Source organism: Stenella coeruleoalba, assembly GCF_951394435.1.
Source record: "Stenella coeruleoalba genome assembly, chromosome: 11".
NCBI classification, from domain to species: Eukaryota; Metazoa; Chordata; class Mammalia; order Artiodactyla; family Delphinidae; genus Stenella; species Stenella coeruleoalba.
Genome location: NC_137157.1, coordinates 66,405,112 through 66,417,486, shown reverse-complemented (window position 1 = coordinate 66,417,486; position 12,375 = coordinate 66,405,112).

The following is a 12,375-nucleotide window of genomic DNA, read 5'->3' as shown; positions in this document are numbered from 1 at the left end:
TGTATGTTATTTGTCATTTTACCCTTGCTGCTTTCAATAATTTTTTTTTATCTAACTTTTGCTAATTTGATTACTATGTGTCTTGGCTCATTTCTCCTTGGGTTTATCCTGTATGGGACTCTCTGTGTTTCCTGGAGTTGGGTGGCTATTTCCTTTTCCGTGTTAGGGAAGTTTGAGACTATAATCTCTTCTCAGGTCCTTTCTATATCTCTTCTCCTTCTGGGACCCATATAATATGAATGTTGTTGCACTTAATGTTGTCCCCGAGGTCTCTTAGGCTGTCTTCATTTCTTTTCATTCTTTTTTCTTTATTCTGTTCCACAGCAGTGAAATCCACCGTTTTATCTTCCAGGTCACTTATCCATTCTTCTGCCTCAGTTATTCTGCTATTGATTCCTTCTAGTGTAGTTTTCGTTTCAGTTATTGTATTGTTCATCTCTGTTTGTTTGTTCTTTAATTCTTCTAGGTTTTTGTTAAACATTTCTTGCATCTTTTCGATCACTGCCTCCATTCTTTTTCTGAGGTCCTGGATCATCTTCACTATCATTATTCTGAATTCTTTTTCTGGAAGGTTGCCTATCTCCACTTCATTTGGTTGTTCTTCTGGGTTTTTATCTTGTTCCTTCATTTAGTACATAGCCCTCTGCCTTTTCATCTTGTCTATCTCTCTGTGAATGTGGTTTTTGTTCCACAGGCTGCAGGATCATAGTTCTTCTTGCTTCTGCTGTCTGCCCTCTGCTGAATGAGGCTATCCATACTTTCTTGATTACTCTAGCTTTGTAGTATAATCTGAAGTCAGGGAGCCTGATTCCTCCAGCTCCATATTTCTTTCTCTAGATTGCTTTGGCTATTTGGGGTCTTTTGTGTTTCCATATAAATTGTAAAACTTTTTTATTCTAGTTCTGTGAAAAATATCATTGATAATTTGATAGGGATTGCATTGAATCTGTTGATTGCTTTTGGGAGTATAGTCATTTTCACAATGTTGATTCTTCCAATCCAAGGACATGATATATCTCTCCTTCTGTTTGTATCATATTTGCTTTCTTTCATCAGTGTCTTATAGTTTTCTGCATACAGGTCTTTTGCCTCCTTAGCTAGGTTTATTCCTAGGTATTTTAATCTTTTTATTGCAGTGGTAAATGGGAGTGTTTCGCTAATTTCTCTTTCTGAGTTTTTGTTGTTAGTGTATAGGAATGCAAGAGATTTCTGTGCATAAATTTTGTATCCTGCTACTTTACCAAATGCATTGATTAGCTCTAGTAGTTTTCTGGTGGCATCTTTAGGATTTTCTATGTATAGCATTATGTCATTTGCAAACAGTGACAGTTTTATGTCTTCTTTTCCAATTTGGATTCCTTTTCTTTCTTTTCCTTCTCTCATTATCATGGGTAAAACTTCCAAAACTATGTTGAATAACAGTGGTGAGAGTGGGCACCCTTGTCTTTTTCCTGATCTTAGGGGAAATATTTTCAATTTTTCACCATTGAGAATGATGTTGGCTGTGGGTTTGTTATATATGGCCTTTATTATGTTGAGGTAGGTTCCCTCTATGCCCACTTTCTGGAGATTTTTTATCACAAATGGGTGTTGAATTTTGTCAAAAGCTTTTTCTGCATCTATTGAGATGATCATATGGTTTTTATTCTTCAATTTGTTAATATGGTTTATCACATTGATTGATTTGTGCATATTGAAGAATCCTTGTGTTCCTGGGATAAACCCCACTTCATCATGGTGTATGATCCTTTTAATGTGCTGTTGGATTCTGTTTGCTAGTATTTTGTTGAGGATTTTTGCATCTGTGTTCATCAGTGATATTGGCCTGTAGTTTTCTTTTTTCATGACATCTTTGTCTGGTTTTGGTATCAGGGTGATGGTGGCCTCCTAGAATGAGTTTGGGAGTGTTCCTCCCTCTGCTTTATTTTGGAAGAGTTTGAGAAGGATAGGTGTTAGCTCTTCTCTAAATGTTTGATAGAATTTGCCTCCAACAATGACTTTAAACATAAGCACATGGTAAGATGGAAAAGCAGGTTTGGGAGGGTAAAATCGAAGTGTTCTGTCTTGGAAATCTTGAGTTTAAATATCTTAGAAAGAGAGATATTATTAATATCACAGTCACTCTTTTGTTAGAATATGGAAATCCTAGAATATAGAGGCTTTCCTTATGTTCTATGTTATAATCATTTCCACTCAGTAAGAATCATCCTCTTGATTTTTACATACAGAAAGTCTTCCCAAATATAATTAAATTCAGTCCATTTTAACTTTAAAACTTAAGCAAAAGTTAAAAGAAATTGAGGCAAATAGATTATAATAAAAGTTTTTCTGATGTTTTGAATAAAGACATTTGTTCCTTAGTTGAGCAGTAAGTCTATCCAGTAATTATTATTTATATATTTTCAAGACTTATTTTTCATACAATCACATTTTCCCCAGTATTTTTATGCCATTAAATACTATCATACTGATCTCACAAAAATAACAAAATAATGGACCTGTTGCAGGTAAGGTATCATTTGATGAGAAACAATGGGGACCTTTGGGCATTAGATCTGATTAAGCCAAGTTTCTGTACCCTTCTAAATAAAATAATTACATTTTTCTCTCCAAATCTGGGACACAATGCTTGACAACTGGAAATTTTTTTAATTGTGAAAATTCAAGAAAATATCAGAAATATGGTTGTCATATATTTCTATGCCAGATCCTAAGGCATGGGAAACACCCAAATCTCCACTCAGTCCCTCTGTAAGAGGTCAGGCCTCAAGCACAGAAGGGAAAATAATCAACTGTCATGGGAAATGGTGGGGCCCAACATTTGAAACAAAACACCTTGGTGCTGGTCTTTGAATTTTCAGAAGTGTTTGGCAATATGCAATATGCAATATGCTTCGTAAGACCTCCTACTGAGACTGTTAGAGGGGAAAAAAAGCAGTCTTCCAAAATGTAAAATTCAGGATACGACTTGATCTGCACTCTTTTACTTAGAACGCCTTCACAGCTCTTGTATTAGTTTGGCAAGCTCTAGCAATCTCTTGAGTTATTGCTCCCTACCCCAATAAATGGTTTTTTTTGGCAAAACATGCTGGAAGTTTTCCTTGTACCTCAAGGATGAGACTGTTTCTTTTGAAATGCACACACTGAGAGGTGGGGAAGAAAACATCCAAGATGTAGAATTTATGGGTTTAATGAAATGTGAAAATCGGAAAAGAGAAACATCTCTTCTGAAGATGGCTTTAACTCATTAGCAAACTGGGTTAATTAAAAAGTATTAAAGTCAGACAGATCCCTTTAAATATGATTGATAATTTCTTTTTTTAATTACTATTTTCAAGCAGAGTAGTTGTTTTTTGTTTGGCTGTTTGGCTGGGTTTTTTAAATTTTGGTGCTGTCTTCCGTGGATAAAGCAAGGCATTCCCAGCCAAACAGTGTTCAGCTAATGCTCAGAAAGCAAAGTTTCCTCCTTCCCTCCTGAATTCACCTGCTCATGACCATAAGCCCAGCTCCAGGTGGGACAGTGTTTGCAGCTGGAGTGGAAGAGACATTGGAACAGCCACAGTGAGCTGGTTTTGATTCTCTCATCATTTCATTCACACCAGCTTCCTTTAGGAAGCCTACAAAATGTTGGTTTTTAATTGAAGTACAATTAACAAACAATAAAGTTCATCTTTCAGAATGTATGGTTCTTATATTTTGAGAAGTTTATACAGTCATGTAACCACTCCTGCAGTCAAGGTAGAGAATATTTTCATCACCTTTAAAAGATCCTTTGTGTCCCTTTGTAGTCAATCCCCAACCCTACCCCAGTCCCTGGTACCTGGCAACCAAAGATCTGATGTCTATTTCTGCCTTTTCCAGAATGTCAGATAAATAGAATCATACAGTATGTAGCCTTTTGAGTTTGACTTCTTTTACTTAACAAATTGCTTTTAAATTCAATAATGTTGTATGTGTGTTATTAGTTCATTCCTTTTAATTGCTGAATAATATTCCATTATAATTATATGAGTGTATCACAACTTATTTATCCACCCAGTAGTTGGCTGTTTGGTTGTTTCTAGCTTTGGGTAATTATGAATAATGCTGCTATAAACATGCACAGGTTTTTGTGTGGACCTATAAGAAACTGTCAAACTCTTTCCCTCAGTGACCATACCATTTTGCATTTCCACCAGTAAATGTATGAGAGTTCCAGTTACTCAGCACCCTCACCAGCATTTTGTATTGTCAGTTTGTTGTTATTTGAGCCATTATAACAGGTGTGTAGTGGTATCACATCGTGCTTCTAATTTACATTTCTCTACTAACTAATGATACTGCCAACTAATGACACTGAGCATTTTTTCATGTGCTTATTTGCCATGTGCACCTCTTCTTTGATGAAGTAACTCCTCAAGTCTTTTGCCCACATTAATGGTTTGTTGGTTTTCTTGAGTTTTGAGAGTTCTGTGTATTCTGGTTACCAGTCCTCTATCAGATGGGTGCTTTGCAAATATTCTTCTCTCTGTCCGTGGTTTGTCTTTTTATTCTCTTCAGGATGTCACTTAAAAAGCAGAAGTTTTAAATTTTGATAAAATCTAATTTATCACCATGTTTCTTTTATGGATCATGCTTTTTGTGTCCTTTCTAAGAAATCTTTGCCTAACTCAATGTCACAAAGACTTTTTTCCTATGTTTTCTTCTAGAGATTTTATAGTTTTAAGCTTAAATTTAGGTCTTTGATCCATTTCTAGTTAACATTTGAATACAGTATGAGGCACTATACATATGGGTGACACTTTTTACAAATGGATGTCCAGATACCCCAGCACCATTCACTGAAAAAGCCATCCTTTCTATATTGTATTGCCTTGGCACCTTTGCTGAAAATCAGTTAATATTTGTGTCTGTTTCTGTGCTCTCTACCTTGTTCAGTTGCTCTGTGTGTCTATCCTTTTGCCAATCCTCTGCTGTCCTGATTACTGTAGCTTTATAGTAAGTCTTGAAATCAGGTATAATTAGTCCTCCAACTTTTTTCTTTTTCAAAATTGTTTTGACTATTATAGATCCTTTGCCCTCCCATATAATTTTTAGAATCAGTTTATTAATTTCTACAAAAAGTCTCCTGGGATTTTGATTGGGATTATACTTAACTGATGTAACAATTTGAGAGAAATTGACATTTTGACAACACTGAGTTTTCTGATCCATAAGGACACCACTTCATTTATTTAGATCTTTTATTGTTTTTGTCATCAATGTTTTTCAGTCTTTAGAATACAAATTTTGCACATATTTTGTTGGGTTTATCTTTAAGTATTATACATATTGGATGTTATTTTAAATGTAAATTGGATGTACTTTAAAAAATATTCTGTTTCCAGTTGTTCCTTACTAGTATATGGAATACAACTGATTTTTTTAATATACTGCTCTCGTATCCTGATACTTCAATAAATTTACTTTTAAGATCTAGCAGCATTTCCATAGATTCTTTTGGATCTTCTACGTAAACAATCATGTCATCCGAGAATACAAACAGTTTTAATTTTTTCTTTCCAGAATACATGCCTTTTGTTTTTCTTGCCTTATTATACTTTCTAGAACCTCCAGTACAATGGAAATTCTTCCCTGTTTCTGATCTTAGTGGGAAGATCTAAGAGTTAATCACCATTAAAGTTTTTTGTAGATTTCTTTGGTAGATGAATTCTATCAGGCTGGGGCATTCCCTTCATTCCTAGTTTGCTAAGAGGTTTTTTTTTTTTTTTTTTTTTGATGAATGGATCTTGAATTTTTTCAAAGCCTTATTTGCATCCATTATGATGATAATAAGGTTTTTCTTTTTTAGACTGTCCATATTGTGAATTACATTGATTTTCAAATGTTGAACCAACCTTACCTTCCTGGGATAAACCTCAGTTGGTCAGGTTTTATTAGTCTTTTTATATATTGCTGGACTCAATTTGTGAATACTTTGTTAAGGTCTTTTGGATCTGTGTTCATGAGGAATATTGGAGTGCTCTCAAGACAATACTGGTTTCACAAATGAGTTGGGAAGTATTAGCTACTCTTCAATTTTCTGGAAGACTTTTGAGCAAAATATGTTAGGTAGTATTCAGCTTTAAAGTCATCTGACATAGAGAGGTTTTATGGTGGGGGGAGGGTTTAGCCATAGAGTCAATTTATTTAATAGATACAGTACTATTCCATTCATTTATTTTTTTTCTCCATTGAGGTTTTTTTTTTTCCAGCTATTAGTTTGTATTTTTCAGTTTTTTTTTTTTTTGGCATGTTCAGTTTTCACAGATGGACTAAGGAGAATTGATTCTGCTATCTCACTGAAATAACTTCTTTGAGAAATCTTTTTTAGAGAAAAAAAATACCAAAAAAAAAAAAATACCACCCCAGGGTTAGTATATATGTCAAAGAAGAAAAAGACTAAAAGTAGCTGCATCATAACCTGTCAACATGATCTCCTTCTTTTCTGTTTAAAATGGTCCTGGCTGAAACTTACAACTGTAGCCTGAAACAAATATGATTAGAATTTCCAAGACAGGATGAGCTAATTAATTAATTAACTCAACAACAACTGATGAAGACTTCGCTTGTCCACTTTGTACAAAGCACTTTGCGGCATACAAAGCAAAGGAGCCACCTCCAGGGAGCTGTAATCTATCCAGGGAGTCAACTGGAAATATCCATAAAGACAGGTATGATCAAGCACAAATGAATATAAAGTGAACTTTCTATTGGAATGCTGGAAAAGCAGAAAGGAGCATATTGGAAATTTTAATTTAAAAGGCGAGTTCTGAGATGGATTTTCAGAAAATGGACAAATATTGGCAAGAATAAATAGGAATGATGTTCCAGATGTTTCTGGAAGAGAGAGAGGCACAGATAGAACTATTGTTTGGAGGTCCTTAGCAAAAGATGTAGTTGAAAAAGTGCTATGGAAAGACTCCTGGGCAATAGAGACTCCTTAGGCTTAAGAAAGGGAACCAACATTACATGACTGAATTTCCAGGCCAGTTCTTTGAGGTCATTCTTCTTCTCAGTTTCCTGATGAGCATATTAACAGTAGAGCATTTAGATAATTTGCCCAATAGTCACCAATGTCAATGGTAACCTGGTACCTGAACTCAGGCCTCAGATCAGAACAAAACTTCTCCCACTACCTTATATACTTTGCCAGTTAAAGAAGTTCAACAATGCCCAACCAGAGATTCTCCACTGCAGTGTTAGAATCAACCATGAAGTGAATTGCAAGTAATTTGTTGCTAGTAATATGTATTCATCCATTCATTCAATAAATACACACTGAATGCCTTGCTGTGTACCAGCACTGTGCTTAGGTGCCACAGATACAGCAGCAAACAAACATTCTTCCAACCATCATGAAGCTTATTTTCTAACGATGAAAACAAGCACTGAACAAGTCACTATATGTGAAATTGAGACCTTTTTAGAAAGAAGTACATCCCACTGTGGAGGCATTAAAAAGGGTACATAACTCGGCAAGAATATACAGTGAAGAAAAGAAGTCTCTTCAGCAAGCGGTGTTGGGAAAGTTGGACAGCCGCATGTAAATCAATGAATTTAGAACACTCCCTCACACCATTCACAAAAATAAACTCAAAATGGCTTAAAGACTTAAATATAAGACATGATACCATAAAACTCCTAGATGAGAACATAGGAAAAACATAAATCATAGCAATGTTTTCCTAGGTCTGTCTCCCAAGGCAATAGAAATAAAAGCAAAAATAAACAAATGGGACCTAATCAAACTTATAAGCTTTTGCATAGCAAAGGAAACCATAAACGAAATGAAAAGACAACCTATGAACTGGGAAAAAATATTTACAAGTGATGCAACTGACAAGGGATTAATTTCCAAAATATACAAACAGCTCATACAACTCAATAACAAAAAACAAACAACCCAATCAAAAAATGGGCAGAAGACCTAAACAGACATTTCTCCAAAGAAGACATACAGATAGTGAACTAGCACATGAAAAGATGCTCAACATCTCTAATTATTAAAGAAATGCAAATCAAAACTACAATGAGGTATCACCTAACACCAGTCAGAATGGCCATCATTAAAAAGTCTACAAATAACAAATGTTGGTGAGGGTGTGGAGAAAAGGGAACCCTCCTATGCTGTTGGTGTGAATGAAATTGGTGCAGTCACTACAGAAAACAGTATAGAGGTTCCTCAAAAAACTAAAAATAGAGTTTCCATATGATCCAGCAATCCTACTCCTGGGCATATATCCAGACAAAACTCTAATTCGAAAAGATACATGCACCCCAATGTTCACAGCAGGACTATTTACAATAGCCAAAACGTGGAAACAACCTAAATGTCCATCAACAGATGAATGGAAAAAGATGTGGTATACGTATGCAATGGAATATTACTCAGTCATAAAAAAAGAATGAAATAATGCCATTTGCAGCAACATGGATGGACCTAGAGATTATCATACTAAGTGAAGTAAGTCAGATAGAGAAAGACAAATATCATATGATGTCACTTATATGTGAAATCTAAAAAAAATTGATACATATGAACTTATCTACAAAACAGAAATAGACTCACAGACATAGAGAACAAACTTATGGTTACTAAAGGGGCAAGGAGAGGGATAAATTAGGAGTTTGGCATTAACATACACACACTACTATATATAAAATACATAAATGAGAACCTACTGCATAGCACAGGGAACTATATTCAATATCCTTTAATAAATGATAATGGAAAAGAATTGGAAAAGGTATATATGCATATATATACATATATATATATATGACTGAATCACTTTGCTGTACACCAGAAACTAACACAACATTGTAAATCAACTATACTTCAATTAAAAAAAAGGGGCGGGGCAGGGGGACATAACCCTATCTGAAGGTCTCTGTAAAGGAGTGATAGTTAAGCTGAAATTTGCAGTTGTTAGCTAAATTAGTGTGTGTGTGTGTGTGTGTGTGTGTGTGTGTGTGTGTGTTGGAGGGAGGCATTGTTTTAGCAGCAGAAGCAACAATAATAAAATGTCATACCTTATATCTTGGGAAATGATTGTAGGGTTTTTAGCAAGGGAGTAACACAACAAATTCTTCAGATATATATTCTTAAAAATTCATTCTGATCGCACTGCAGAGAGCAGACTATAGAGGGACATGATGCTAGAGATCATTGAGGAGGGCACTGCAGTACCAGGATGAGAGAAGAGTGTGGCAGAGGTCAGCCTTCCTTGAGAGCTAGATTGAACTGGACGTGGAAGTTGACAGAAAGAGAGGAGCCAAGGACAAACCCCAGATTTGTACATTTGCAACAAGGTAGCTGGTAGTGTGCCCTTTACCCAAATTAGGAAAATTCAGAAAGAACAGATGTAGCATTGGGTGGAGGTGGTAGGCAGATGACAAGCTCAGTTTAGGAAAGTTGAATCGGACGTGTGGAGTGCAGTGGTTAAGAGTATGGCTGGTGAAGCCAGACTATCTATCCCAACACTACCATTAACAACTGTGTGGCTACGATTAGTTATTCATTCTCTCTGGATCTCAGTTTCACCATCTGTAAAATGGTGATAATAACAGTATCTACCTCATACAATTATTATTAAGATTAAAATTAGTTACACATGTAAAGCTCTGTTTTAGTACAACAGTTGGGTTTTTTTTGGAACTATTATTATGTGACTGTGAGATGTTCAATATACAACTGAATGTATTGCTTCAAAAGTCAGGAAAAGCATAGCGTCATTGTAGGATGGAGCTTCTCAGCTCCCTTGTGTTTGAGTGAGGGTCACGTAGCTAAGTTGGATGCACTTAATAAGCAGTGCAAGAACCTCTTGCCCTGTGGCATAGAGAGGCTGGTAAAGTTTGAGAAGAAAACTACTCCCTCCAGGGTCTCTGAGTAATTACAAAAACAAAGTCTCCATGCCAACCTCAGGCAGATATGTAGCATAAGTGAGAAATAAATCTTTAAGTCACTTAACATTTGAGGATTATCTGTTATTGCAGCATAACCTAGTCTGTACTGACTGACACATCAATGAGCTATTTTATTATGAAAATGACATGCACAGTTTGAGAAGCTGTGGGTCTAAAGTAAAATACTTTATATGTTTAAAGTAGATTTATATTCTGCAAATTATTTCCTCTGGAGATGGGTTTCCTTCTAAGTATGGGTCTAGATTGCATCTTGCTATCTAAAGAAGAAGCTACTTGCACTGTTTACAATAGCCAAGACATGGAAGCAACTTAAATGTCCATCGACAGATGAGTGGATAAAGAAGATGTGGTATATATACACAATGGAATATTACTCAGCCATAAAAAAGGATGAAATAATGCCATTTGCAGCAACATAAATGGACCTAGAGATTATCATACTAAGTGAAGTAAGTCAGACAGAGACAAATATCATATGATATTGCTTATATGTGGAATCTAAAAAATTGATACAAATGAACTTATTTACAAAACAGAAATAGACTCACAGACACAGAAAACAAACTTATGGTTACCAAAGGGGAAAGGTAGGGAATAAATTAGGAGCCTGGAATTAACATATACACACTACTATATATAAAATAGATAACCAGTAAGGACCTACTGTAGGACAGAGGGAATTATACTCAATATCTTGTAATAACCTATAATGGAAAATAATCTAAAAAAGGATATTTATTTATATGTGTATACATATGTATAACTGAATCACTTTGCTGCACACCTGAAACTAACACAACATTGTAAATCAACTATATTTCAATAAAAGATTTTTAAAAATAAAATAAAGAAGCTGCTTGTCTTAGAGTGACATGTGGGCTCCTAACTGAGGAGCTGTTACTGGAACATGAGAAACTGAGACCACAGGAAGAACACGCAGGCATGATTTTTACTTCATACTTGGAAAAGCATAAGGAGAAGCTTGACTAGACTTGGCAAAATTCAACTAACCTGGTGTTATTTAAATCTACTCAACCCAAATTTTGAGAAATTAGAAAAGAAGAAACTGTCCTTTCCTTTATGATTCAGAAGAGAGAAATACAAGGAAATGACCCTCCTACATCTGTCTATCCTTTGCACAAAGCTGAACAGTTGCGTTCTACTACGGTTTCCTTGAAGGCAAGACCCAGCTGTGGATAGGAAATGAGGTCTCTCCTGTCGGCAGAGGACCTTCCCACTCACAGTCGCCCTGGGAAGAGGCAGATCCAGGGACTGAGAGTAACAACTGGGAACGCAGACCTTAAGCTGGAGATGAGGGGGAAACTCCTTCTTTGGGCTTTACTCTCTCAGACACAGAGCCCCAAATATCCAGACAGCTTGCATGGGGGTGAGGGTGGCTGGCATCCTCAGCAGGGTTGCTGGCTGGCAGCTAGTTGGAGAGGAAACCCTGTAGCCAAGGAATCACTAAGTAAGACACCCCAAAATCATGGTGGGCTGCAATGGACGGCTCCAAGAACCTCCATATTTAACAGCCAGTTGTAACTTTCTCTTCTGTAATTTCCTCTGTTTCCTGAGCTTCCAGTCAAGTTTTGGTTGACATCGAAACCTGGTTTCAGGGCTTCCCTGGTGGCGCAGTGGTTGAGAGTCCGCCTGCCGGTGCAGGGGACACGGGTTCATGCCCGGGTCTGGGAGGATCCCACATGCCGCGGAGCGGCTGGGCCCGTGAGCCATGGCTGCTGAGCCTGCGCGTCCGGAGCCTGTGCTCCGCAACGGGAGAGGCCACAGCAGTGAGCGGCCCGCGTACCGCAAAAAAACAAAACAAAACAAAAGCCTGGTTTCAGTATGGCTGAGAAGAATTAGGGGAAAGGTCTGTGTCTGTGCTTAGTCCGGTAATAAAGGAGTAACTCACCTTGAAGTCAACATGGCAGGGGCAGCATCAGTGCATGTCCAGCACAGAGATCAATGGGCTGCAACTGAGGAACAGCTGAGGACAAGCAGAGGGCTGGGAGCCCATGTAAAACACTCCCGAAGAAGAAATTAGAAGGAACCTGAGAAGGGCATCCTGCTCTCAAGCAGGTGGAGACCATCAATCAGGAGACACTAGGTTAAACCCTGACCTCATTTGCACTGGTGAGGCCGGAGGGATATGGGTTACAAACATAATCCAGAGAGTATGCTTCCTTGGGAAGAGAGGCTCTGTGGGAGTTTGTCTGCCAAGTGGAAATTGCTGGCACATATATCAGGTGAAAAAAATTTGAGACGCTCTCTTCTAGGCAATGGGGAATCTCTGTGGGCTTTCAGACAGGGAAGTGAGGAGATGAAATTATTTAGAATTTTTACAATTTTCCAATATCATCATAGTGAACAAAGGCTTGTTTTTCAATAACTATCCTATTAAGAAAGTTATAAATATTGGAAGGGAAGTGT